This window comes from Vulpes lagopus, chromosome 3 (genome assembly GCF_018345385.1).
Source record: "Vulpes lagopus strain Blue_001 chromosome 3, ASM1834538v1, whole genome shotgun sequence".
Classification (NCBI taxonomy): domain Eukaryota; kingdom Metazoa; phylum Chordata; class Mammalia; order Carnivora; family Canidae; genus Vulpes; species Vulpes lagopus.
This window is the reverse complement of record NC_054826.1, coordinates 149,919,011-149,946,911: the sequence shown is the minus strand read 5'-3', so window position 1 is coordinate 149,946,911 and position 27,901 is coordinate 149,919,011. Positions and strand designations below refer to the sequence as shown.

The 27,901-nt window shown below is 40.0% G+C and overlaps 2 long non-coding RNA genes across 2 annotated transcripts in view; one reads left to right on the top strand and one right to left on the bottom strand.

Annotated features, from left to right (window-relative positions):
• Positions 1 to 24,037, top strand: part of LOC121486224 — a 52,731-nt gene extending 28,694 nt beyond the window's left edge. The window contains exon 3 of the long non-coding RNA XR_005986575.1: positions 23,644 to 24,037. This is a non-coding gene — a long non-coding RNA (uncharacterized LOC121486224). The remainder of the gene's footprint in view (positions 1 to 23,643) is intronic.
• LOC121486223 lies at positions 36 to 27,310 on the bottom strand. The gene is made up of 3 exons (XR_005986574.1): positions 27,198 to 27,310; positions 5,044 to 5,192; positions 36 to 533 (listed from the first exon to the last, which is right to left on the bottom strand). It is a non-coding gene; the product is annotated as an uncharacterized LOC121486223 (long non-coding RNA).
• Between the last annotated feature and the right edge of the window lie 591 nt (positions 27,311 to 27,901).

Below are 27,901 nucleotides of genomic sequence, written 5' to 3'. Positions count from 1 at the left end.
GTGAGACAGGGTAGTGTGGTGGATGAGGACTCTGGTTATGGAGTCAGACAGACCTGAGGTCAGAGCTCTGTGATTTTGGGTGAGTTTGTCTTAGTTTCCTTATATGTAAACTGGGGAGAGTGATAGGGTTTAGCTCTTAGGGTATTATGGACACCTAGCTCAGTGCTTGGCTACCACAACAGACAGGACACTTTACTGGAATTACTGTGCATATTGGATTGTCCATATTCCTAGCTGGACTGAGAATTCCATTGAAGCAGTCACTAATGGCTGTCTCCTTCACTGTTAAAATCCCAACATCCAGCTTAGTGCCTACTACATAGTAGGTGCTCAGAATATATTTATGTGAATAAACAAATAGATAAATGAATGATCAAAAACTGGTAATTATTGTTAGTGTTACCTTGGACTTGGGCTGCGTACCAGCAGATCACATAGGCCAGCTGACTCTTCTCCACAACATCTTGTCCCAAATACACATCCAGGCTTGCACATGCAGAGATGTGGGTATCAACTGCTTCTAGGCCTCCTACCTTGGATATATTTAATTCAAGTTTAACAATTGGATAGGCCTTCCTTCATGACCTGCCATTGATGGAAGCCTATAGAAATTACTAGCAGCCAGGTGTTTAAAAAACAATATCTAAAGAAGAGCTGGAAAGGGCAAGTGTTAAAATAATCTGGTTAGAAAAGCAAAGTTTCTTATAACTTAGTTCTCAAAATTCAAAACCCAATATGAACCCCTCATGAGTTCAATAATTTCTAAGGAAACTGAGGCTTTTAATGTTCCTGTTCCATTATAGATAATTTCCTTCTCATGGGAGGCCTCTAACAGCAGTTGAGATGGAAATAAAAATAGTCTGAGGAGAGAGAATGGGAGAAATAAAAAGGAACATAATATGGAAGTAAGAGAGATCCCTAGGAGATGGAGAGTTTTGTAAACAAGCTTTCTCTAGACAGTGATTACATTCATTTTTATGTCTCTGGAGCCTAGTGAAGAGCATGGGCAAGTTTGTGATCACACATTCTTGGGGGAAAGGGGACTGATAGGGTGGGGAGGTGGCAGAGCGGATGGGGCTGGAGTGCAAAAAGTTAGAGCAGAGGGCATCAAAACAGAACAGAAAGAGGGAGAGGAGCACTTGGAAGGAAAAAAAGGGGGAAAGCCAAGAAGATGGAGTGAGAGGCCCTTCTACTTTCACCTGTACTCTTTTGATTTCTTTACTTAAGAAAAACAAGAAGGGAGAAGTATCAAGAGCAGAGAGTTCTAGAAGGAATTGAAGGCAGAGGTTGGAGATAAAGCTGAATTCCTTGTTCCTGTTTTTGCTCTGAGAAATGTTAGATCTCTAGTCTGATTTTCCACTGCCTCTTCCTATTTGTGTATGTCCTCACTTGTCTCTCCCAGTAGACCATAACCAACTTGAGGGCAGACAATGTTTTATTCCTCTTTGTGTTCACCACTGGACCGAGCTGGGCAGCTGGTTCATTTGATGTTTAATGAATTGAGTTGGCAAGAATAGTTCGTGGTTATCGGTGAGTGGATGTATTTATACACAGGAACTATATTTCCCCCATGATAATTGGGCAACCAATTCTTTCTCTGCTCTCTGTTCCATTTGGAACAGAAAACTATAAATAAAAGGGGAAAATTTGTGGACTCCCACATATGATGTTATTGAAAATCACTAGAATAATTTAATCAAAATAGTATACAACATAAGTCAACTTTATTCTTGGGGATTGTTTAAAGGAAAGCATATCTCTGAATGAGACAGAAAGCACTCAGAAGCATGCACCAGTTATAATCTACTAGTTCTCATTTCAGATTAACTTATTCCATGTGTATAACACAATTTCTTCCAGCTATAAGGTCCTGTCAATTACAACTCATTCAATGTCAGAAATAGGTGAAGTCATGACCAGGGATATGGCTGGAATGTTTTATTTTATTTTATTTTATTTTATTTTATTTTATTTTATTTTATTTTTAAGATTTTATTTATTTATTCATGAGAGACACACAGAGAGAGGCAGAGACACAAGCAGAGGGAGAAACAGGCTCCATGCAGGGAGCCTGACGTGGGACTCAATCCCAGGTCTCCAGGATCATGCCCTAGGCTGAAGGCGGTGCTAAACCTCTGAGCCACCGGGGCTGCCCTGGCTGGAATATTTTAAAAATGGAACATTCAGGAGATGAACTGGAATGGAAGGATATGGAGGGGGAAAGAAAGTAAAGACAAGAGGAAGACAGAAAGGAGGAGCATAATGATCATGCAGTGGAGAATAATAAAGCTACATTGTTCTTATCTTTGATATGTATAATTGATCAAGCCTATATTTCTGCATACTGAGGTGGGAAGTTGTGGTTTAAGATGAGTTGCAAGTTGGCCCTTGAGTAATGGAAAAAGTATATCATGTAATTCTATGTGAGATCAGGTTCTCAGCCTTTTCTGGGTCATAGATTCCCTTCTAATAATCTGATCAAAGCTAATGGGTCTTTTTCCCAGGAAAACACACAACCATCCAAAATTTTGCATGTGATTTTGAGAATACTGCAGCCTATCTATGGACTCTGGCAAGACACCTTCTGATAGATAAATTCTCGGTGTTCTTTACCTCTTACCCCAGATTTAAGTGTTCAGTTGCCATTTAACCTCAGAGCAGATTAGACACAAGTGCTCTCCATCTGTGGGTAGGGGTTATCTAGTATCTCTTCTGTATTTTTGGTGCAAACAGTTGGCCTTCCAGAAATGGGAACCGCTATTAATAACTAATGTTTGGCTGAGGCTATTTGAAAGTTTTCTCCAAAATGCTCTATGGGTAACATAAGTGAAGGAGACAAACCAAATACTAATGGTTTACATGATTCTGTCAAGGGATATGTGAGGATTAGTGGTAAAGGGAGGGGAAGAAGAGGCCATGTATCAGTGTGAGATGCCTCAGAGCCAGCGTGTGGCAATGTTACTATGTGATGTCACACATCTGTTTTCAAGCTGTGATATGCTTCAGACTAGAACAAATAGATCTAGCAAAAGGTCAGGAATAGCAAACAGAATTTGTCTTCCTTGGCAGTTCCAATAGATTGTGTGGTCATCAGTTATACCGGTACCCCACCCCTCCCCCCATCCTCTAGTAAATCGCTCCTCCTGGTATTCACATCATTGTGTAACCACCTTTCCTCAAGTTGAGGCCACTCCTCTGACTTGTTTTAACCAGGAAAATGTGGCAGAAGTGTGGTTGTACCAGTTTTGGCTGAAGCCTTAAGAAGACCTGGCAGTGTCTGGTTTTTGCTCTTGGGAAGCCTAAGCTGCCATTTAAGAAATCTGTTTGCCCTGCCACAGAGACCATGTGGAGAGGCCATGTGGAGAGAGGAGGTACCCTAAGACTCCATGAAGGAGAACTAGGAAACCCAGCCAACAACTGAGGCTTGAACCATATGAACTTAAGCAAGTCATTCCAGCTACCCTCAGCCCTTTGAACCATCCTAGCTGAAGCATCAGACACATAAGTGAAGAAGCCTCTTTGAACGTTCTTGCCCCAGAAGAAGATATGAGAGGTAGAGATTAGCCATTTCTGTAACAATAGCTTGTTTGAATCAATTAAGTTTTGGAGTAAGTTTTCTTTTTTAAACAGTTAATAGACTACAAAACCAATAAATTTTACCTAGAAGTAGGGCATTGTTATAATAAAAGCATAAACCTGTTGCATTGATTTTGGGATTGGGCTGTGAGTAAAATCCTGACAAATCTTGAGAGGAATGTTGACACAATGCTAATAACCGTAAGAAAATTGTATTGGATGCTGGAGAAAAGGTGACCTGAAGTATGTAATGGCCGTAAGTGGCCCTGAAATAACATGGAAGATAGAAAATATGCATCTAATGAACTTGTGGATTTTCCTGAGATGATTATCAGACAGAATGTTGGAAGGACCAAATGATTGCTTTTTGTGGTGCCTCCTAAGGTACAGATGGAGAGAGATAAATTAGAGAAGGAACTATTTTGTTTTCCAGCAGAATCACGAGGAAGCATTCCCAGCCCAGGATCTGCTGAGCTGGAAAATAAAACAGTTTCTCATTCCCAACCTCTCCAGCCTATAAAAAAATTCTTAAAATAAATTAGAATCTGGAAGCAGAGATTAACTCCATGACAGTGCCAGTAAATCATGACCTTGAGGTCAAAACTGGATCAAAGATGTGGTTATAAGACCCTTTGTGAAAACCTCAGAAAGATTTAGCTCTGTGTCTTGTAGATCTTCTGAGCTGGACAATAGCGTTTTAAGAATTATAAGGCCCCATTTCCTATACTATCTTAGCTTGACAAAGAGTTTGTAAGAGTCTTCACGGCATTTTTCCCACAGCACCTTGACTCTCAGCCCAAGGTGGAGAGGATCTTGTTTTGGAGAGATTTATGAGTGTGGGTTGTTTTTAATAAATTATAATTTGATATAGGAAGCCTACAAAAACTTAAAATAATCATACCAGCATGGACTAAAAAGCACAAACATAGTTAAAAATCAAAAGTAGTCTTGAAGCCTTAACTTCCAATGGTCAGAAAGCACATTAAAAAGTTATTCTGCGGGATCCCTGGGTGGTGCAGTGGTTTGGCGCCTGCCTTTGGCCCAGGGCGGGATCCTGGAGACCTGGGATCGAGTCCCACGTCAGGCTTCCTGCATGGAGCCTGGTTCTCCCTCTGCCTGTGTCACTGCCTCTCTCTCTCTCTCTGTGACTATCATAAATAAATAAAAATTAAAAAAAAAAAAGAAATAAAAAGTTATTCTGCAGCAAACATAAAGCATTTCTAATGGAGAAGAAATAATGACTTGGCCGAACTAAGAGCCATGGAAATACTTCAGGGGGCAGAACTGAACCCTATGCCAGGAACATAGGAGGATTTCAGAATTGCTATGGACCAGTGCCTCTTCCATGTGCTAACTTCCATGTGCCTCCGACACCTCTCCCCCATTTATGAATGGGAGTGTCTGTTGTGGTTATCCTGTCCCCTTTTCACTGCCATATGCTGGGTGTGTGGGGATTAGGAAACTTACCTTTATTTTACTTTACTTGAACTTGAGGAATCATCCCTGAGTATCTGTGCAAAGGGAACCACACATCTGCAGCCATACCTGATTTAAATCATGAAATTTCAGACTTTAAGCTGATGCTGGTGCCATGATAGGATGAGACTTTTGGAAATCTAGGGAGAGAGGGAATATAACCTGCATGTGAGAAGAACATGAATTTCTATGGTAGCTCTCAAAAGTTGACTGTCAACAATTCCTCCCCTGGCAGTATAGACAAGCTGCTCTTCACATTAAGAGGTAGAGATCATTTCTCTTTCTCAATTCTCTTGAATGTGGGCTGATGTTGTGACTGATTTTGACCAGTAGAATGTGGTGGAAATGATGTTTTGGAATGGGCAGTTTCCACTCATGGAACCTATCTGCCATGCTATGATAAGCCCAAGTAATACAGAGAAGTTAGGTAGAGAAGAACTGAGGTTCTTCAACTAATGGCCCCATCTGAGATAATAAAATGGTTATTATTTTAAGCCACTGAGTTTTAGAGTGATTTGTTATGCAGCAAATAGATAAGTGAAACAGGTTGTAGTGGTTTCTTGGAGTACTGTGTTGAAAGGATTTTTAGCCACATCCAGGCTTGGTAGGAAATATGTTGTGACTGATTGCTAGTCTCTCCTAGGGACAGGAAAGGAGACTGGAATCCTGTGTAAAATGGGACTGGAATTACCAAATCACAACTTACGCTCTCTCAGTAGAGCTCAGAAAGAGCCACTGGCAGCTTTTTGTGAGAAAGTTATGATTTAGAATAAAAGTAATTAAAAATCTTAGGTTTTTTTATTAGCTCTGAGTTTTTCTGTGTTTTGAAGTTTGAATTTATCAGTTTCTGAAGAACATTAACTCAGGAGAACTGACAGTAACTCAGTGAAGGGGTCAGGCCAGGTGAAACCTTATCTAGGATTTAGCCATCTCTGTTTACTCCTTTCTCTCCCTCCAAACTCAGGGTTTTGAATAGCTGTGAAGGGTCCCTAGGACTGTTAGCAACCCTGCATGTTGGTCTGTGTTTTCCTGAAAATGTATGAGCTCAAGCCCAGTATAGTATAGAGGTGATGAACATGTATGTGAAAACTTCACTTTCTTACTCATTCATTTTAATTTCCCTATAGGTATCTGATGTGATGTGATGTAATGTTATAGATAGGTTTGTCTATGCCAAACATCTCTCCAGAGATTAGAGAGAGAGAAATAAAAAAGGCATAAAATCTAAGCAAATCATGGTCCTTATCTTCAAGAGGCTCATGTTCAGGTGTCCAGAAATCAATCCAGACATTATAGCAGGATAAAAACAATACAGCAAGAGAGGCGAACATTATAGTAGTAACTACTATTTATTGTACATTTACCATGTGCCAAGTATCTCACATAATCTTCAATATTTTTTAACTTTAATGATTTTTTATAATAGCCTTATTGAGATATATTTCAGATATCACTAAATCTATCTCTTTAAAATATATAATGCAGTGCTTTTGGGATACTCATAGAAGAATGCAAACTGCCACCACTATCTAATTCCAGAATATTTGATCACCCCAAACAGAAATACCTACCCATCAGCAGGCACTTTCTATTCCCCTCATCTCCCTATCCCTTGGTGATTATTAATCTTTCTGTCTCCATGGATTTACTTATTTGGAACTTTTCATATAATTGTAATAATTCAATATGTGACCTTTTGGGTCTGGCTTATTTCACTTACAGAGTTTTCAGGTTTCATCCATGTTGTAGCATGTAGCATCTATTTCTTTTTACATAAATAATATTACATTGTATGGATATGTCATATTTTGTTTCTTCATCGATTGACAGACGTATGAGTTGCTCCCAATTTTTGACTGTTATGAATAATGCTACTATGAACATTGGTGTACAACTTTGTGTGGACATATATTTTTTATATTCCTAGGTATTTGCGTAAGAGTGCAATTGCTGGGTCATATGGCAACTCTCTGTTTAACTTTGTGAGAAACTGACAAATTATTATTGTCCATATATTTATTTTTTAGCCACTCTAGTGGGTGTAAAGTGGTATTTCATTGTGGTTTTAATTTGCATTTCCCTCACAAATAATGATGTTGAGCATCTTTTCGTGTGCTTGTTGGTCATCTGTATCTTTTCTTTGGAGAAGTATCTATTCAAATATTTTGCCTATTTTTAAATTGGGTTATGGTCTTTCATTGTTGAGTTTTAAGTTTTTTATATATTCTGGATACAGATTCCTTTATCAGAAGTATGATTGACAAATATTTTCTCCTATTCTCTGGTAGTATTTTCAGTTTGATAGTCTTTTGCAGCCTCTAATTCTTTATTTTTTTTAAAAAAGATTTTATTTATTTATTCATGAGAGACACAGAGAGAGAGATGGCAAGACATAGGCAGAGGGAGAAGCAGGCTCCCTGTAGGGGCCCAATGTGGTACTCAATCCCAGAATTTTGGGATCATGCCCTGAGCCAAAGGTGAATGCTCAGCCACTGAGCCACCCAGGAATCCCTGATTCTTTAATTTTGGTGAAGTACATCTTATTTATTATTTCATCTCCTGTGTTTTTGATATCACATCAAAAACTTTTTCAATCCAAGCTCATGAAGATTTACTCCTATATTTTCTTCTAAGAGTTTTATAGTTTAGCTCTTATATTTAGGTCTAGGATCCACTTTGAGTTAATTTTTATATATGATATGAGGTAGGGGTTCAATATTATTTTTTTGCATGTGGATATTCAGTTGTCTCAGCCTTATTTGTTGAAAGATTATTCTTTCCTGTCAAATTGTCTTGGCATCCTCATAGAAAATCAATAGACTACAAAAAAAGTAAGGGTTTATTTCTGGACTCTCAGTTCCATTGACCTATATGTATATTTTTATGCCAGTTATTTAATCTTTATAACAGTTACATGAGGAAGGTACTACTAAGGCTCAGGGACTTTGGGCATTTGGTTGAAGATCATGCAATTAATAACAGTGAAACTGTTAGTCAATGTTAAGGCAGTTTTCAAGGCACTGGAAACTTGGATTCTCTGATACCAAAGTCCAGGCTAAAAAGTTAATACTTTGCTCTCTCAGAAGGGATGACTGTGGTATGTATTTATACAGGCAGGGAATACCAGGGTGCAGGACATTTGGATTCAGGGTGGATACAACCTGTAGGGACGTGGAACTATATAAAGCAATGTCAAGACCCAGGGGACAGTTGGAATGGAAAGAGGACAAGATACCAACCACAATTAATTAGGGCCTTTGAAAGCTCAGAGGGAACAACCTAACTAGCCTATGTGGTTCAAGGATGGTTTTCACAAGAAAATCACATTTAATCAGTGTCAGGAAATGTCTGCAGAGGTTTGCCAGGTTGTGTGTGTGTTGGATGAGGAAGGGAATAGCATGCATGAAGACCCATTGGTACTAAAGAACATGACATAATCAAGGAATGGAAAGAACTCAGATAAAACCTAGGAGGAGCTTTGGGAACTAGCAGGAGAAAAGACTGAAAAAGTACGTTAGGAGTATAAGGGCCGTGAATATACTGCCAAGGAGTTTGTTTTTAATCCTAGAAGCAGCTGTGAACAAATGTGGATTTTTTACGTAGGGGAGTTAGTTCATATAATTAATAGCAGAGAGCAGGATAGATTAGAGAAGAAGGAAGCTGTAGAAGATGTGGATCAGGAGCTATTGCAGGTGAGATGTTGAAGAGAGTAGGGGTGGAGAGAAGGGAGCAGTTACTCAAAATTCATAATCAATAGGGCTTGGTGATTGGTTTGTTTTGAGGGAAGGAGAAGGAGAGAGAAACAGAGGGAGATAGGGTGAGACAGAAGAGAAAAAGGAAGAAAGTGAAGGAAATAAACATTTTTGAAGGTCTAATATGTGATAGCCTTGTTAATATGTTTCTATTTTCAGGTGAGAAAATATATTCAGACAAGTTTATCCAAAGCCACAGAGCTGTTAGTCAATGTTAAGGCAGTTTTCAAATTCAGTCCTGTTAGACCCCAAAGCCCCTACTCTTTCCTCCATACCATATTGCCAAAGATAAAGCTCAGATTTTGTGTACAGGTGAAAGAATGAGTACTGATACCATTTATAAGAAAAGAAAACAAGAAAGAGAAAAAAAAAAAGAGCTCATTTTAGCAGGAAAAGGGTACAGAGATTCATTGGGGGGGGGCACGTAATGTTTGAGGTACATTATTTGACACCAGTGAAGATGACATACACATGGTTAGAAATATGGGATCAAAGCTCCAGAGAGGCATAAGGGCTTACGTTACCGCCCCAGAACTCTCTTCTTTCCTGCTTCTGAGCTGAGATGTTGAGTGATGCCATGAGAAGATTATCCATGGAGCCATACGGAATGTGAAGAGAGGGAGGGCAAAACTGAACTGTTCAAATGGATCAAAGATGAGGGATAGGAGAATCTGGAGCATCTTCCTTGGTGGCATCAGTTCATAGGCACACCTGGCTTGTACTCACAGAAATGTGGCTCCCAGGCCTCAGACAGGCTGGAGTGACAGCAATGAGGAGCCTTTTCTTTCCTGTAGTGAGCACTCAATAAATGATCGCTATTAATATTACTGTGGTTATAATTCTACATGGAGCAAAAATCAGCAAGTATCTTTCAAGAGTATAGTTAGCATAGTCCTCTTCAGAGGCAGGACTATGGGATAAAATGATTTCCTGTGGTCCTTCCCAGCCCCATGGCTCCATAATCCTCCTCTTTAGTATATGACTAGTGAATAAGAACTATCTTGAAATTTTGATTTCTGGCACAGAGTCTATCATTATACTTCCAAATTTTATTGGGAAATATTTGAAGCCAAAAGAGACTTTCATTTTGTTGACTTTGAAAAAAGCTTCATTCATATTCATCTAACAAATATTCATTTAACACTTTCTCAAATAAATAGTCCTAGGCTAGCTAGGTGCCATGGCAAAGGCAGGTAAGTACAAAATCTCTGTCCTCAGGCAGTTTGTAATCTAGTTAAGAGGCGAAGATGAGCAGAGCTGTAAGTGGAGTGGGTAACAATCCACAGTAGGAGAAGCTAAAGTTAGCCTTGAGGTTGGGCACAGTTTGGATAGTCAGGGATGAGGCAAGTCCAGGTGAGAGAAAAGGGAAATTTGCATAGAAAAGAGGAAGGACAGATGGCCCAGGTGTGTTGTAAAAGCAGGAGTCAATTAGCCTGAGGAAAGCAGGGTGCTGGTAAGTTATAGCCTTTGAGGCTATGTTAAAAAGGGGGAGGCAGGGTTATAGGTGATGAGGCTCAGGAGTGTATCCTCATGCATCCACTCAGACTAGGCTCATCCTAGACTTCACATAGGGATGCCGTCTTCTGTTCCATAGAAAGCCATATCCATAGGCAAATTGCTCCCATTCCAACCTCTTGAGATGCTTATTTTGGAAGAAATGAGGTTATCATTATCTCCCAGCTATGGGAGAAACCCATTCACTACCACATACATTGGTCACTGTTGGAGCTCTGTACATTATCCAGAGCTTTTTACCATTCCTGGAATGTCTCCCCTATACTCTCTTTCCCAAAGCCATGAAGCCAGCCCCAGATGCTGCCATGTGAAGAAACAGAGATAACTGGTTCGAAGGACTATTGATGATTGAAGTGCTGTCTGATTTCTCCTCTCCATAGCTCCTAATCCCTCTCCTCAGTAATTTGTATGTGTTTTATTTCTTTGGGATAAAACCCCCCATTGAGGGGCCTGGGGCACACTCTGTTTTGAAGCTCCTGGATGGCCAAGGAAGGGGCTTTGGGAGAGGTTTCTTAGATACCGAATAGCACATAGATGATTTATACATAAATGAGTCAGAAATATGGAGATTAAGTTTTCGCTGAGATGCACATGAATTAAGGAGAAAAGTGTTTGAGGCAATTTAAAAAGAAATGCCATGAAACTTAAAGCATATGGAAAATAATACAAGATGTTGAAGAAATCTCAAAACGGATGGGGTTTGGCCTAATGAGTCCTTAGAGCCCCTCCCCATTTCACAAAAATTCTCATCATTTGAGGAAATTAACATGACTTTAGAGACTGGCAGAAAAGGGTCCATCTCTCCAGGTTTGACTGGCTCATCCCTAGTCTAATTGTTTGGATTTTAATTTTTTTTTTTTACCTTGTTCTGCGGTTCATGTCTAAATACTCAAAGATGTTTATATTGCATACATTCAGCTTTAATTGGCCCTTAAAAGAAGGTGTTGATTAGAATCTGCTCAACATCAACAGCTAGCTCACACAACATTCTGTAATTACTGTTTATTAATTTAGTTCAAGTGGCATAGTTGAAAGCCCTGTTCAGATGGGAGAAGTAAATTGTCACTGGTATTGAATATGTAAATTATGTGCATTGTAAATTTCCATGAAGAAATGTTTAAAGTTAAATGCTGAGCACATAAACCCTTCCGGTTTTATCTAACCCAACCCTTGGAGTCGAATCAGGTCTTTACTTAGAGAGCACAGGGTAGAAGAACCCTACGGGGGTGCTGGGCCATTGCCCCAGGGAGGTGCATCTTACCTTGAGTTTGTAAAATGAGATTTTGTAATCAAGTTTTGTTGTGTGTGTTCCTTTTTTCATGAAACAAGGCAACGCTAATGTTCTCTCTTTATCTTTGTTCACAAAGCCCTTCGATGGAGTGTCCCAGCAGATTTTCTAAGGCTGTTTGGCAATCCACCCAATTCCCCTGCTTCCCTGAGGAAGCTTCTAGATGCTGTTGGGTGGCGTGCTGCAAACAACAGGAATTGAAGACAGCTTTTCTTCAGCAAATAGCTGAAAAAAGTTACTGTGAATGTGTGTGTGTGTGTGTGTGTGTGTGTGTGTGTTTTCTTCCCCTAGAATATCAAAGAAGATGGCAGAAACAGGCAAATTTTCAAATTAGGATTGTTTCTTGGAGCCTGAACCATCTGATCTCTGGAAGCTGTAGTATGGGCTCTGTGTCTCCCAGGAGACAACGTGGTTTAATCTGGTTGGGGAAAATTTATTATATCAAAGATTGTCCTAGGTTCTTGCTGTATCTAGGTAGAAATAAGCAAAATTTTCTTTGAAACATCAAGAAGTGACGAAAATACTTTGCTTTTTTCTGTACTAATGGTGCTTTGGGAAAGTTACTTAATTTCCCTGTTTCTTGGATTCTTTTTACCTGCTAAATGAGAAAGATGATAGTACCCACTTCATGGAATGGATACAAAGATTAATTGAGATAATACCACTCAGTGTTTAAAACAGGCCCTGGCCATAATGTAGGGGCAATATGTGTTAATTGTTCTTTGTCTCTGTAAAAGTTTACATGTTAAAACTGGATCCCTAAGTGCTTTTATACATTCATTAAAAGATTCTTTTTCTAGAGATTCCTGATTATTTGGAAAGAGTCTGAAATTTGTGACTAATCAGAGAAGATACTTTAAAAGAAATAGAGAAGAAAACCAAGGATTTTTTAAATGTGAAAATTTAGTTATATTTTTTTTTCCTAAAGGTTGAAAAGAGTAGTTGAGGCAAAAAGTACATCTGGCTCCTATGTTGCTGAAGCCCACACATGCCCGTTTGGGGGGCTTTCTGGCTTTGTACAAGTTTTTCAGCCCAGATGTTGGATGTTTTCAATTTTGTAGAATCTGACTATAAATGAACTGAAAAAAAAAATGGCCCAACTGTTACTGGGACTAATTATGATAGTTCCAAGGAGAATGTGCATGCTTTCACTTTTCCTTTATGAAATGTTCCTCAAGAAAGCCTTTTGATTGAAATAAGCCTTTCAGATGATAGCTGACATTTTCAGTAATAATAATCCTACTTCAGATTCATAGAGAGGAAGTAATGGAAATGCAAAGTGCTTTACAGATGCTGCCTTGTTTATTTGCATTACCCTCCTGTGTGGCAGGTGGCAAGAATTATTCTCCCTGTTTTACAGATGCAGAAACTGAGGTACTAAGAAAAAAAAGCTCGAAGCACAAAAGTTCTAGAGCAGGTCAGGTGATAGAACCAGGAAGTCTTATAATCTACTAGAACAAAATTCAAGCTAGTTAGGAGCCATCTACTAGGACACTCATGCTAATGAGATCTCTTGCCAACCAGGTGAACCTGCCTCCATGGGTCAGATGTGTTTCATCTAAGCTGTCTGTTCATTGCTGTAAAGCAAATCCCATTTTCCTAGTAGTGCCTTTCGAAAAGACGTGAGCCCCCAAATGACTCCCATAGTGAGAGCTCAACATTTTTGAGATGGGGGAGAGCTGAAACTAGTTGCTCAGGCTTTGGCTATTTTTAATCACTCCACCTCCCACCCTACTCCCACCTCATTAGTGTTTTGAGAAGTCAGAAAGAAAGATGGCATGGAGCTGAGAGGAGAGTGCAGTACTTTCCCTCCTTTGGTGCTCACTCTGAGCAATCTTTCTCTAAGTCACCAGGAGCTCTGTCCAGCCAGAGGCCTCCAGAGCAGATACTTCATACCTTTGGAATTGGCTTTGCATCTTCCTTGGGTGATACTAAGCTGTATTTTTCAGATCACAAGTAAGCAACACCATCTTATACTTGGTTTAGTTGCTTAAATTATTTTTCTTCATTTATAGATCTTTGCCCATCGATGCCCTATCTGCATGTCAGGTATAGACTAGCAGTGGGAAGAGGTGAGTAAGAGAGGTGAGCAGGAGTCTCTGCCTTCGAGGAGTTTGCAGATCACATTTGGCAGTGGGACAGTGAGGGGTCTGGGGGTGGAACAGAAGCAAATCAACACCTAGCCCTGTCCTATGGGGGTTTCCAGGGGAGCTGTGGAAGAGTGGAAAGGAATTAGCCAGGTGAAAAGGCAGTCGGATGTCATTTCATGGAGAGGGTGTAGTATATGCAAAAGTATAGAAACTTGAGAGAGCTTGACCTTCAGGGAATGGTGAGGAGTGAGCAATGTTGTATGACTCTCATGTATGGTGCACACCCAAGTTGACTAGATATTGAAGTGGAAATGGGTGGAAGCCAAGTCCAGAAAGTTATTTTCTGGGGAAAATACATGAGCTGAGGAACATTTCCCTGAAGACCATAGGGCACCCCTGAAAGCTCTGATATGACAATGATTAGAGCATGACCAGCTGAAGTCTTCCAGTTCGACTGAACTGACTGATTTCCTGCCTTGACAATTAAGGAAATCTGCTGTATATTTATGTGTTTATTAGTCAGAGTAACAGAATCAATAGGATGAATGTGTGTGTGTGTGCACACATGTATGTACTTTAAGGAGTTGACTTGCGTGTTTCATGATTATGGAGGCTGACAAGTCCAAAATTTGTAGGATGGGCCATCAAGCTGGAGACCAGCGAAGGGTTGATAGAGCATTTAAAGTCTAAAGGCCATCTGTGAGCAGAATTCCTTCTTGCTCAAGAGAGGTTATTCTTTTGTTCTCTTCGGTTCTTCAACTAATTGGATAAGACCCACTCCATGTGGAGGGCAATTTGCTTTACTCAGAGTCCGGTAATTTAAATGTTAATTTCATCCCCAAACACAGAATCATCCAGAATAATGATGATGATATTTCTGGGCACCATGGCCCAGCCAAGTTGATATGTAAAATTAACCATCACAAAGGGTATATATTTAAATATTATATATATATATATTTTTCCCATGGGTGTAGTATCCCTATAATCCTGTTTTCCATAGAACTCCATTCATTCATTCATTCTTTAAAAGTTGCTTATTGAATGCCTGCTATGTGCCAAGCTCTGGAAATCCATGAGTGAGCACGATAAACAGAGTTGCTGACCTCATGGATCTTTCTAGTAAAGCAGGGATTGGCAAATTATGACCCATGGGCAAATGTGGCCCACAGCCTATTTTTGTGAGTTAAGATTTATTGGGGCACAAGCATGTTCATTTATTTATGAGTTGATCAATGTTTGCATGCTACCCTGGCAGCGTTGAGTAGTTACTACAGAGACAATATGTCCTGCAAATTCTAAAATATTTACTATCTAACTCTTTATAGAAACTTTGACATTTCCTATATTGGATGATATAGATAATAAGGGCATAGGCAAATAGACATTTAATATGATTTCAGGTGTTCAGTAGTGATTTGAGGAAAGAATAAAGCAGGACAACGGGCTAGGGTGATGGACTCCTATTTTGACATGGCAGTTAGGAAAGGGTCTCTGTAAAGATGATATTGGAGCAGGGACCTTAATGACAGAAGGAAAGCCATGAGAATGCCTAGGGTTAAGTGGGTCCCTGGCAGAGGACGCGGCAAGTACCTGGCATACTTGAGGATCTGGAGACTACGGAATGCCCGGGCTGATCGCCTGCAAGTTATTCTCTCATTTGCTGCATCCAGGATGGCCTGTGTTTCACTAAAATTGATGGAGACATTAGATTCTTGCAAATCATGTTTCAAGTTTTTGATTCTGCAGCATTGGAGACCAAGTCTTCATAGCGTCCTCATTGGTCTACCAAAGCCCATGCAGGACCAGATGCGTCCCTGTCATTCTCTTCTCCTTATCTCCACCGTTGCAGAGTCCAAACTGCAAATTGCTCAGCCTGGCAATGCAAACTGTCAGTGGTGAGTCCTACTCCGGCCTCTCTGACTTGGAGTCTCTTACCCTTGCACTTCCCATTGCTCCCAAGCTCCCTCCCCTTAGAGTTCCTAGATTTCTCCTTCTTTCATGCTCTTCCTCTTCCCCTCAGCTCATGCTGTCCTACTCCTTCTGCAATGCCTTACTCCATCTTTCTTGGCTTGCTCTCTCCCTCTCTTCCTCCTTCCTCTCCTGAAGCTTCCAAGTCCCCTTCCACCCATCGCTTGTTCTTGACTCTCCATAAGCATTGACTGAATTAATCTAATCCTGTTTATGTACCTGTATCTCTTTTCCCAGGAGAACTATGAGGCCCGGACAGCAGAAATTGAGGGCAACATTGCTTTTTCTCCACAGAAGGAATGCAGTCAAATAAATGACTGTCACTCAGCATTTTATTAAAGACTTGTTTGTACCTGGTACTCTGCAAGAGTCCTAAAGAGACAGTCATGAATCAGACATAATCTTGACCTTTACAAAGCTCAAAAGTGTAGTCGGGGGAGAGCATACAAACAAATGCATATTGTTCAAATAGATGCTTGTAGAATGTGCTTCAGAAGCAGAGATGGTGTGTGGCTAGCTCTGCCTGGATGAACGAGGGAAATTTCTTTGAGGAGGTGACATTTTAGTAAGGTGTAGATGGAAAAAAGGAGGAGGGGGGATTCTGGTCAGAAGAAGCTGCATGTGCAAAGGTAGAAAGCTGAGAAAGGAGCTGCACTTCTCTGAGACTGAGGTAGAAGTTGTAAATGGTGAGGATGAGAGAGAGTGAGGATGGTAGGACATGGGGCTAGTAAATGTAAAATCCTGATGTAGCTGAGCAAGCATGATCACAAACTTTATCTTTGTATCTCCCTCATTTAGCCTACCACCTTTGACAGAGCTGTGAACACTTTGTGGTGTCTTATTTTGAACTAAGCAAGTTAAACTTCACTATGTATCCTTAAGACCCATTTGAACATGGTGTGTCACTAATTTTTGTATGTGATATACGTTGCATATATTCATTGTGTCAGATATATGCATCGCACTGCAATGTATATCACAGAATTTCATTGAGCCTATGACCTCAGCAAGTATCTCTCAGTGATCTTCTATGTGGTTTCCTTGGTGTGACCAATTTATTTAATATGCCTAAAAAACTTACTCTCCATTAAATAAGAATTAAGCTGCGTTTCAGTAATGAAATAGATTGAAGTCAGGGGACCCACCTGGATCTTTACTTTTAGGGGACCCTCACTGGATAGTAAGTAATAAAGTCAGGACAAGTGGATGTGACAAGGCTTCCTTCAGGAGGGACTATAGAAACAATGACCAATGATGAGTTAGTGTCAATATTTAATTACTAAATGAGGTGAGTGCGATCTAATAGCAATGTGATTTCCTGCCCAAATAGCCCAAGCCAGACCTTTTTTTACAAGGTTATCCATGTGTTCTTGGCAGGAAGCTAACACCATCTTAAAGATGAGTTTGTTCTCTATTAGGTCAATGAGGAGTGAACTAAATATTTTCTACTTGGGTCTTCACATGATAAAAGCTTAACAGCTTTGAAGGAGCTATTACAGGCAAATGCCTAAAAGAAATACCCATTTGAAAAGTCTATAATTATGTACTTCTATAACAGTGTGTAAAGGGATCACAGTTCCCATCAAGGGTTATTGAGTAAATAGTGAGTTCTTAAGTCAGTAACTACTTATTTACATGATGGTCGGTAATGGCAATAAAGGAATCATTGCAAGCTGCTGAGTAGATCTTATTCATCCATGTAGTTGGGGCTCATAAAGTGCTGAAGTCTGTTCTCTGCTCAGGCAAAAACAAAACAAAACAAAAAACACTGCAGTAACTTGGAGCAAGGTGAGGAGCTATCTTTCCATTGAGCCAGGGGATGCTAATGAGTTCCTAAGTCTCCTGCAAGTGATTTAGTTTCAGAGTGACTGGAAGAGCACTGCTTGAAGGACATCTGCCTTTGACTACCCAGCCTCCATTCTCCTTTCTTCTGATAAAAGCCTTTTTTCCTTGAGATCTACCCCTCCCACATTCCTTGTGACTCTGGTAAGGCTGTCAATCAAATGGTCAGGCTTCTCCATCAGCAAATGATCCAAGTAGCACTCTTAAGAGTCCTTTGGGGATTTGATATACTTTCTGGGAAATAGAAAGACATACTTTTTTCCCTAGGATGCCCTGGTAAAGGTCAGTGTAAGCTTGGAGCTGCTGCTGGTTTTCTTTACCACCAGGTAGAAAAATCTTGCCTGAAACTAAAACTAACACAGAATAAGGTAGAGGTAAGAGATGATGAAAAAAGAAATAGATTTCTAACTACACTGTTGAGCATCTGGGTGAGCGACATCAGAAGCTAGACCTCATCTTGGACTTTCCAGTTACATGGGCAAGAGATTTCCGTTTTATGCTTATATGGTTTGAAATGAGTTTTATGTCGTCATCACTATTGGACTCCTCAGCGTGGGGTACCCTATTTTTGATTTTTCTTTTTCTCTACTGTCCATCCCATTTTGTGAGAATTCCATCATGTGTTTATCACATAACATGCATTTGTGTATCAGGACAGTTGAGCTCTCACTGGCTGACTTCTGCTGTCAATAGTCCCAGAAGTGATTGTGTAAGAAGTGGAAACTAAAGGTTTGGCTTTCTCTGGCTAGTGACCCTTCCATGCTCAGGAATCAGGAAGAGTTATCTGCCTGCCTCTACCTGAATGACAGTCCCAGAAGAGAATGTCCCTTTCCATATTTTTTCTTTTTTAAAGGTTAATTAATTAATTTATTTGATAGAGAGAGAGAGAGAGAGAGGGCACAAGAAGGGGGAGCAACAGGTAGAGGGAGAGGGAGAAGCAGGAACAGAGAGCCCGATGAGGGGCTTGATCCCAGGACCCTGGAATCATGACCTGAGCCAAAGGCAGATGCATAATGGACTGAGCCACCCAGGTGCCCCCCTTTCCATATTTTTCATTTCATTTCTCCTTTTAATCTTTGTCATATATATGAGGTTTCTACCTTTTTAACTTTAAATTAGATGATTAGCACAAGGAAATGCTCTATTGCAGAATATTTTACTTTAATATTTTCACACATGTAAAAAAAAAAAAATTATGCTGGGAATGACATGCTCCAGAGGCTGTGATTATGGCTGAGAGATCACTTAACACAGCAGATGCAGTCATACAGTCCGTTGTCAATGTGAAGCCTCCAAGATGAAAAAATATAATTTTAATCGATATAAGTCCTTATAGCCAAATGAAACCTTTACAATGGAGTGAATAAAAATGTAGGATTTTGGCAAAGCCTTGAAGAAGTGTTCACAAGAGTGACCGCAAGGTCACTAGGAAATGAGATTACTCCAAATTAGGCTTTAGTCTAATTTTTCAGTATGGAGTTGAGAATCAAGAACCAGACTGAGGTTTTTTTGGAACCATGTATGCACTAGGTACTCCTGGGGTCTCAGGGTTGGGGTTCAAGAATCAAGGATTAGAGGACACTCTTCCCAAGTATTAGTTCTGGTCTTTGCTGAGAATGTCACACTGTCACTTTGATTGGTGTTTGTTTCAGGGTTTCTCAGCAACCACCACCATTTCTGCACCAGCAACGGGCCAGCAATGGATACACATTTCTTAATCTTGCTCCAGATGTCAAAAGTCTTAACTGTTGGAGTGAGAAAGGCAGCTAGAGATGGGGAGAGTGGCTGTCTCTATAGTGGGAATTGATATCGTTAGTTCAAAGACTTATTTAATATTGTGCGTGTGGTCTAAAGGAATGCAAAGCTTATCATGGGATAATAAAAATAAAGAAGTTGTTACAAAAATATACAATAGAAAAAAATAAAGCTGAATAACAGATGGTAAAAATCTAGAGGAAAGAATAGCAGATGACATACATTAAAAAGAGACGAAGAGGAAAAAAGAAGATGCCCGGGAGAAGGACAGCAGTGAGCAGAGCCAGCAAAGGATGAACAGGGGCAAGTTTGAGGAGTCTGTTGATGTTACTCACGTCTGCAATCCTAGGTTCCCCTGGGATGCACACACCAATCACTTCAAAAGCCTTCAAGGTCTAGCCCATGAGCAGAAGAGTGCTATACAATTTTATTCTTCGTGTCGACTTCACAATGTTCTTTCAATAGGAGACTTACACTGAAATTGTACAAGGAAATCTCAAACTTAAATGTTTTCACTTGCATTTGGAACCTTAAATTGTTTGGGCAAGAATGCTGGAGAATAGAAGATAAAGGAATAGTGCTTTCACACAGAGTTGGTTCTGTTCTATTATTGATTTACAAGTTTAATTTCCATCGAAACAGCAAAATAAGAACCTGAGACATTTCCAGTGGCTTCTGAGAGGCTCAGGATTTAACTTGGCTGACAGAACAACTAAAATTACCCAGGGTTCTTCACGTGTGATTGAAATTTGGGAAAGGATGCTTTCTCAGTGGTTATCTTTTTCCCCCCTTATCATCCTCGCTAATGGTTTCATAAACCCTCTCTACCAACTAATGCCCTCTCTCCTGCCCCACCTTCTCTCCTGTACCTGCTCAGTGCTTCCCAGAGTGTACTCCCATTCTTTTTTTCTTTTCCTGCCCTTGGCTCATCTCTGTTTGGGTCACAGTAGCGCTAGAAATGGGGGAAATTTCTACCATGGGATATTGTGTAGTGACCTCATCTACCATGAATGTAATGACCATGGTGCTCAGAATACTTTCTGTTCCTTAGCATGGATTTATGATGCTATGGTCCAGACTATTCAGAACTCTAAAGGCCCCATCATAAATCTGAGGACTCGATTTATACATCTGCCAGAAGAGCAAGTGGGACAGTGGTTAACCTAAACTGATTCCTTTACTCCTATACAGCCTGAATCCCTTTTACATTCTAGTGAAGAGTTTATTTTCCACTTGGCTCCTTAATAAATGGTATTGTAGCCTCTGCAATGATCATTACAATTCAGTGGCTGGGGAAACGAAGGCATCCGACCAGTTTGCTTATTTTGAATATTAGCTTTATCGAAGGGGAAGCATAGAAATGCTATCTGTTCAAGTCCTAATGGAGCTGCTCCCATTCCTCAAGGGGTTATCACGTAGTATCAGAGAGATCTCAATCTTTAAGACTATGGAATATGGAGTAATTAGGCTTCAATGTCTTCAGGAGTAGTTTTTTTTTTTTTTTCTTTCTTTCTTTGTGAAAAAAATGCCTCTTTCCAGATGTAGAACTGGAGTATCTGTTGCTTCTGATGTTGCTGTCAGAGGCCAATTGGGAAGCAAAGTATCAAACACAATGGCTCCTTTGAATTCCCTTGCAAGAGGCAGAACATTCCCAGCCTCAAGATTCCGGTCCTTCTTGCCTTAGAGTGTGGAAAAAAGCAAATCCCCTCCAACTTGAAGAAAGAGTCTTCCTCCTCCCCACCCTTGCCCCGACCTCTGAACCCAACCAAGTTCTGCTATTTCTTAGGAAATGGTTTGGTTTAGAAGCGTGGCATTTGAAGGTGAAAGAGAAGGAGATTAGAGGAATTTGAGCCTGTTTTCACAATTCCAGTTGGGATGTTGGAGAAAATTTCTGTGACATTTAAACTGTCAGTTACTTTATTAGATTTTCATTTCTAAAGCAGAACGAAATAAGTGCAGTCAGTCAGTCAATGACTCTGGCCAAAATAATGTGCGTGATTAGGCTCATTAAAAGTCTTTCTTTCCTTAACTGAAAAGTTTTAAATTCTGGCCTTGAGTGGAAGCACCGTGGAGAATCCAGGGTAGCAAAGTTTCTCATTTCAGTCTCAAATGCTCTCAAGTACTTTTTTGTATAAGGAATCAAAAATTTGGGACAAAAAAAATAATAATAAAGTGCTGAGTCATGGCTATTCCTTTTTTGAATGTTGGGTTTCCTAAAGAGAGAGAGAGAGAGAGAGAGAAAAGAAAAAAGAAAAAAGGAGAGAGAGAAGTGGTTCAGTTTCAGGAGTTGTAGGTGGTATAGTTTTGAACACAATCCCGTTGCTACCTGACAACAAAGCTAGAGAGAACACTAAGTGTCTTCTGTGCTTCCTTCTCCTCCTCCCTGCCCTGACCCTTTTGAGAATATAATTTAACTTGGAACATATGTAGATTAAATCAGGGAAAATGTGGTTGGGGACAGTAGGTTCACATTTTTCTTGTGGTTTTTTTTATTTACTTATTTGTTTTCCTACTGGCTGTTTTGGGGTCGGGGAAAGGGGTTGTGCATTTTCAAGATGGAATTGCTCTCTGGGCCTTCTTTTATTATCTTTGAAATTAGATTCTTCTCGATTATTCAGGAGCAGATTATCTAGTTTACAGACTATCTGGGTATTTTGTTTCTTCCCTTTCCTCTCTCCTCGTTGCCAGTGCTTTGACAATTTCCTCATGCTGCTGACATCCACAAAATTGACCATAAAAGGAGAAAGGAAACATCCAATCAGTTTTGTTTGTTAATTGCTCTGGTACAATTTGTTCAGAAAGAAACTAAAATATAGACCAAACTGGAGTTTGAAGATTATCTGTGAATCAAATCTTTCCATACTTTCTGTAAGCCTCATTTGTACAGATAATCGAGCATTGGCAGAACTTCAGAGAACTATCTCTTAAGAGAGATCAAACACTTCTCAAACCCTAGCTCCCTCTGCAATGGCACATTTTTTCATTCCCATGGGAAAGTCATTGCTTAGAGAAGCAAATAGAGAGAGGTGCTGAGAGAGAGACAGACAGAGAGAGAGAGATTCCCCTGGTCTGATTCTACCTTTGATGGGACAGGCTCTGCAGAGACTGGAGAGGTTGCTGATTTGTTCTGGGTCCAACTTTAGGTGTAACTGTGTGCGCGTGTGTGGGCATGCGCATGCTTGTGCACTACCTAAATCCACCTCGAGGCAAGATGCCAGGAGAGAGATACGGAGGTCAATGCCTGTGAGCCGCATGTTTCTTCTCGATAATGAGAACTCTCTCCAACCCCCCCTGCCCCTCAGTCTCCCCTCTTTTGGGTTCAGGGCTGCTCTTCTACTCTGACCACCCAGTGGTGTGAAACTAACGATTAACCCTTTGGCACCAGTGCTGGAAGTATTTGCTCCACTAATTGGTAATGCAAAACCCATTAGTGATTAGTGTGGGGCTACTCTGAGTCCAGATGTCAGAAGGTTAATGAAAAATTGAGTATTGTATTTTGCTGGGGGATTACAATTTTTCAGATGGGTGATGTCTTTTTCTCCTTTCTGCCAGCAGCTGAGGTTGAGCATCAGGCTACTGGCCTCCATGGGCTGGCCTGCTTGCGACAAGTCTGGTTGGATTTTATCTGGAAGATCAGAAAACCTCTGTCACCAAACTCAAAGACCATCTAGAACTATCCTTCACAGTTCAGAAATGGAGATGGCTCCCAAGGGCCACATTAAGAAGTAGATTTAATTGCCCAATAATTGCAAGAGTTTTGCCCACAAATACATTTGTTAATTGAAAAAATATTTTTTTTGCCATATTTGTGCTTCTGGAAATGGATAAGAAGGAAATTTATTGGACAACTTTATTTGGACTGGAGGACCCATTTGTGCAAGTACATTCCCTATTAATAGGTCTTTGTTCTTGCTGTAACCCTCAGCAGGTATTTTGAGAGGCATACTCATTTTCTTCTAAGTCATATCAGCATGGTAATCACTTTTGGCTGAAAACCAGCTGCCATTTGCATGTTTAATAAAAATATAACACTAATACCATATTTGAAACTATTTTTCCTTTTAGTCCAAGACTTCAAAATTACCTGCTTCACTACAGCTACCATAAATGCTGTTTACCCCGGGTTGAAGTCTTTAAAATAGGGAGGAATGCTACAACAGTTTGATTACTCTTTCTTTCCCTATCAGTCACCAACCATCTCTCTTAATTATGGTGTAAGGACATTTACATAACCAGGGGGAGTGTCCTATAACTACATTTCTATTATGCTTGGCACTTGTGTGAAAGGATATTATATTCATGTGCATTAGAGATTGCTTATAAAAGATCAAGACAATAATAGCCGATCAGACAATAAAGGTCTCTTTTCTCCTCCCAGACAGGCTGTCTCTGACAGAAGAATACAGTTCATCAAAAGTGTCTGCAGGTTGTCAAACTCAGGGAGGTTTGGGGACCCTCTGAGGCTGTCATGGTCAACAAGAAGATTTTCTGTCGGGCTTCGCCATCACTCACCCTGAGGAAATAATCACTCACTACATTCTGCATGTTCTCATGATAGAGCTCTCCATTTGAGAGAAAAGAGCCATTTTATCAAAGGACAATATAGCCCTTCTCTGGGTCCACGTAGCTTCCATTATCAGACCATAATAAATCATATTTATGTTCTCAGTTAATAAGACTGATTACAATGCAGGTTTCAGACGTGGGAAAGCAAAGCAGGTGAAAAGACGTTTTAATGAAAATATGATAAGAAAACAGCTTCTTGTGAACATTTCGTGCTATTATTTGTAATGATTACAGACAATTTTTGATGCATCTTCTTTAGCAGTGGTTTAAGCTGCATAAATTGGCTCACTGGTAGATAAGTAAAAATGATAAGAAAAAAATCATGAAATTGTCTTGTGTTGTCTAGAATCATTATGTACATAACAAGTGCAAAATGGGTCTAATGTATGTGCTGGGGATGGAGGGAAAACAGATTTCTCAAGGAAACATGGTTTAGGTATTATTCAAAATGATTTAGAAATTTTCTCATCTCACTTATTAAAAGTGTGTGCTCCCTGAAATTTGGGGTATGCCAGGCATTAATTTCATCTTGGTAAATGAATCAACAACTCTACCTCCTTTATGCAATCTCAAAGTTGTTTTTCTTTTTCTTTCCCCATGCCCCCCCCCCCGCCCTTGGAGCTCAGTACAAAGAGACAAAGAGATATATACATCCTACCCAATGTTTGTGTACAGCCATTTGTGCTAATGGGAGCTGAGTGCCTACTTGGGAGGAGAACAGACCCCAAAGTTTAATATTGAAGTGTACCCTATTAAAAAGGTCTGGACATTTTTAGCCTCAGTGAATTCAATTACATTAAAGTACCAACTTTCTAAATTAGTACAAAGAAGAAAAAAATCATATAAAGTACTGAAATAGCCTTAGCCTTTAACTGTGTAGTAGAGAAGAGCAGCTGATGGGTGAGGACTTGGGGTGTGCAGACTGTCTTGCTCATTCCTACTAATTTATGGATTTGATAGTGTAACAAATAACAATTCCAGGTTAGCACCCACAACACTTAGAACACTTCTTTCTACTGTCCATTTGCAGCTTTGATGAGGACTTTATTATCCTTGGCTTTCAGGTTTCTAAAAGACAATGAGACTTCCTGCATTCCATGCTATTCTGGAGAGTGGTATTCCAAAACATTGGCTTACTACAGTTTACCACAGATTTAGCAAGTGGTTGGGATATTTTCTTTATTTGGGGGGAGAGGGGATTGGCAGCCTTCACTTGTACACTTATGAGAGGATCTTTTAAAATTTGCTGGTAGGAGAGCCATTGTTATGAATTGAAGAAGCAAACATTCTCCATAATGAAGTTGTCGTGGCTAGACTGCGGGAAAAGGCACAATATTGATGGCACTGCAAACTCTACTTACCAAAAGCAAATTTAACAACAACCAGAGTCTCTATTTTACCCAGAGACTTTTGGATTGTATTTTTTCTGAGCCAGTTTGCACTAACATTAGATATTGGGAGACTTGGTAATGTCAGTGAAGCCTAACAGATTAACTTCACGAGTCAAAAGAAAAATTCATATGGAAGATGTAGGATTTTCATTGATAAGGGTAGGCAAGTACTTATGGATGTATGTGTGTGCCTATGCAGGGGTCCTATGTTTTTCTGCAATACTGCTCTTTTTCCTGAAATTAAAAACCTATTGAGATTCAGTCCCCTCCCCCTAGATCATTGCTTTCTTTGTTGGCAATTTCTCTTTGTTCTATTCTAACTTGAATGGAGGAGGGGAGAGTGATTGGCCCCATGTCAGTCACATTGTCTGACTTCCACAGAAATAACTGCCAAGACTTTTGCTGCATCTTCCTTTGATTTTAGCCCTCACTCCATTTTTCTTTTCATAGGTTGACCAAAAAATATTGCCTGCAAGAGAATTCTGTAATGCCACCATATATCTAATATCTATGAGGCGTTTTGTTTTAGCGTTACTGGACTTAACCACAAAAGACACTTGACATTGATAAAGAATCTGTCAAGTCCACCCTGATCAGTGCACTGAAATCGCTCATGACAGGGAAGACACCAACCCCCTAAAGCAGTGGTAGATTAGGAGAAAAATGATTAGGAGTTTCATCGTTGTGAAGCCATTTCATGTTGGACCATATACTGAGCCAAATACGTTTTACTTGTCGCACTCCATTAGCATGTGTGAAACAGTTGGGGAAATGGCCATATGATTAGACAGAAGGAAGCCTGGATTCCCCATTATTGGAACTTGTTACTACTGAATAATGTCTATGCAAGAGGGATTGATTTAGATTTCATTCATTTCTTGTACGATGGAAAAGAAGTAGAGTTCATGAATAGAACCTACATAGTTCAATCACAAACAGTGCCTCTATATCTCTCCCAATTTTCCACATTTTTTAAAGAAGTCTTGGTGAAATCCACATTTTTATTGGCAAGAGCGTTCATGAATGTTCAACTCCTAAAATTTCCTCCCTCAATCTTTCTATTGAAGCCAATAGATTACATTTTTCCCAGGGCCCAAGCAATCTTTCAGTGGCTAAGAAAAAAAAACAAAAAAAACAAACAGAGGACCAGCTTGAAATGAAGACTCATGTCTGGTGTAGTTCTTATAGTTTACATTAAATTTTTTTAAAGGGAGAATGTCATTGAAAAGATGACTTTAAGGATGAGAAGGTAAGAAAGACTCTGATACAAAGGAAATTCCCAGCAATGCTTAAAACTCCATGACCACAGCACCATAAGGAAAAGACAGAGTAGGCAGGCTTTTCCTCTTGGGGGTAATCTGTTGAAAACCCACACAGAATGAAAGAAAAATCTATTGTGGGAAAGAAAGATAGCTTTCTTGAATGCTGGCTGCACGATCACATATCTATGAGTTGTTAAAGTTCTTTAGAACAAAATCTTGTTCCACATATGACTGGGGAATTATTAAATGTTGACTATTAAATCTTTTAGTTAGTTTCACACTGTGTTTATTTCTCCAGGATGATGAATATGCAGATTTAAAATTGAATGCCTTTGTTCCCAAGAAAATGATAAAACCAAGTCCTTGCCGAAGTCTAGCATTTACAGATGGGTTCTCTGAAGGGATGACTCACCCCAGCTGGTGGCTGCCAATGTCAAGTAAAATTTTGCCACCTCCCACCTCCATGGAGAGGGACCATTTGGATTGGGAAACTGCAGGGACTTTGATGATGGTCCCTCGGCACTTGTGCAAAACTTTGGCCTGATTTAGTCATTGTGGGTTACTTTCCCCAGCCCCAAATCCAAGCAGAGGCAGCAAACAGACATTGTTTCCAATAGCAGGAAAGGACAAGGACAAACCAAAGGGCCAGGCCAAGAGGTATATGCCCCGGGACAGACCAGCAGGGTGGGCAGTAATTAGTGCAAAACACCCACCTGTGTCATTTTTCTTGCATTTCCTCGGCTTGTCAGGCCCCCAAAGCTTCGTAGTTGGTCCAAGAATTCAGTGCAGTCAGGCCTCCCTTGTGGCCACACAGAATGTGTTTGCAGTATTGAAGGCCGGCCCAGGACTAATTTTGAAAAGCAAATCTGGGAAACAGCTTAATTTCATTTCCCTTGAGATTTTTCTGGGACAAAGTTAGAAGTTAAGACAAGTTGAACAAAATAACACTTAGAGGCAGAGGCTACTTTGAGCAAAAGTCTCCTACATTATCTCATTATCCTTGTCCCCCAAATTCTCTACTATGAAGGAGATTTAATGGCTTTTCAGTAAATGGTGGTAGTTCTTCATGCTACACTACCATGCTTTGCAACCCCTCTGATGCTGCTGTGAACTATGGGATCTTTAGTTAGTGTCCTCTTGAACATCCAGGAGAAAGGCATAATCAAATGTATATAGTAACTTGTGGGGCTCAATTTCACAAGTGTTTACTGAACGCCTACTATGTGTCAGGTACTATGACTCATAGACCAGGTCTCCTAGACCAGGGCTCTTCCTACCACCTGACACACTGCCTCCTTGGTGTGATTGAATAAGACCCATAGTTAGTGCTTGCTTCTGATTTTGGGAGTCTCAAGTCAAAAATAGCCATTTTGGTTGAAACTCAAAAATACGAATGTAAGTGAAATGTGTGCTTACT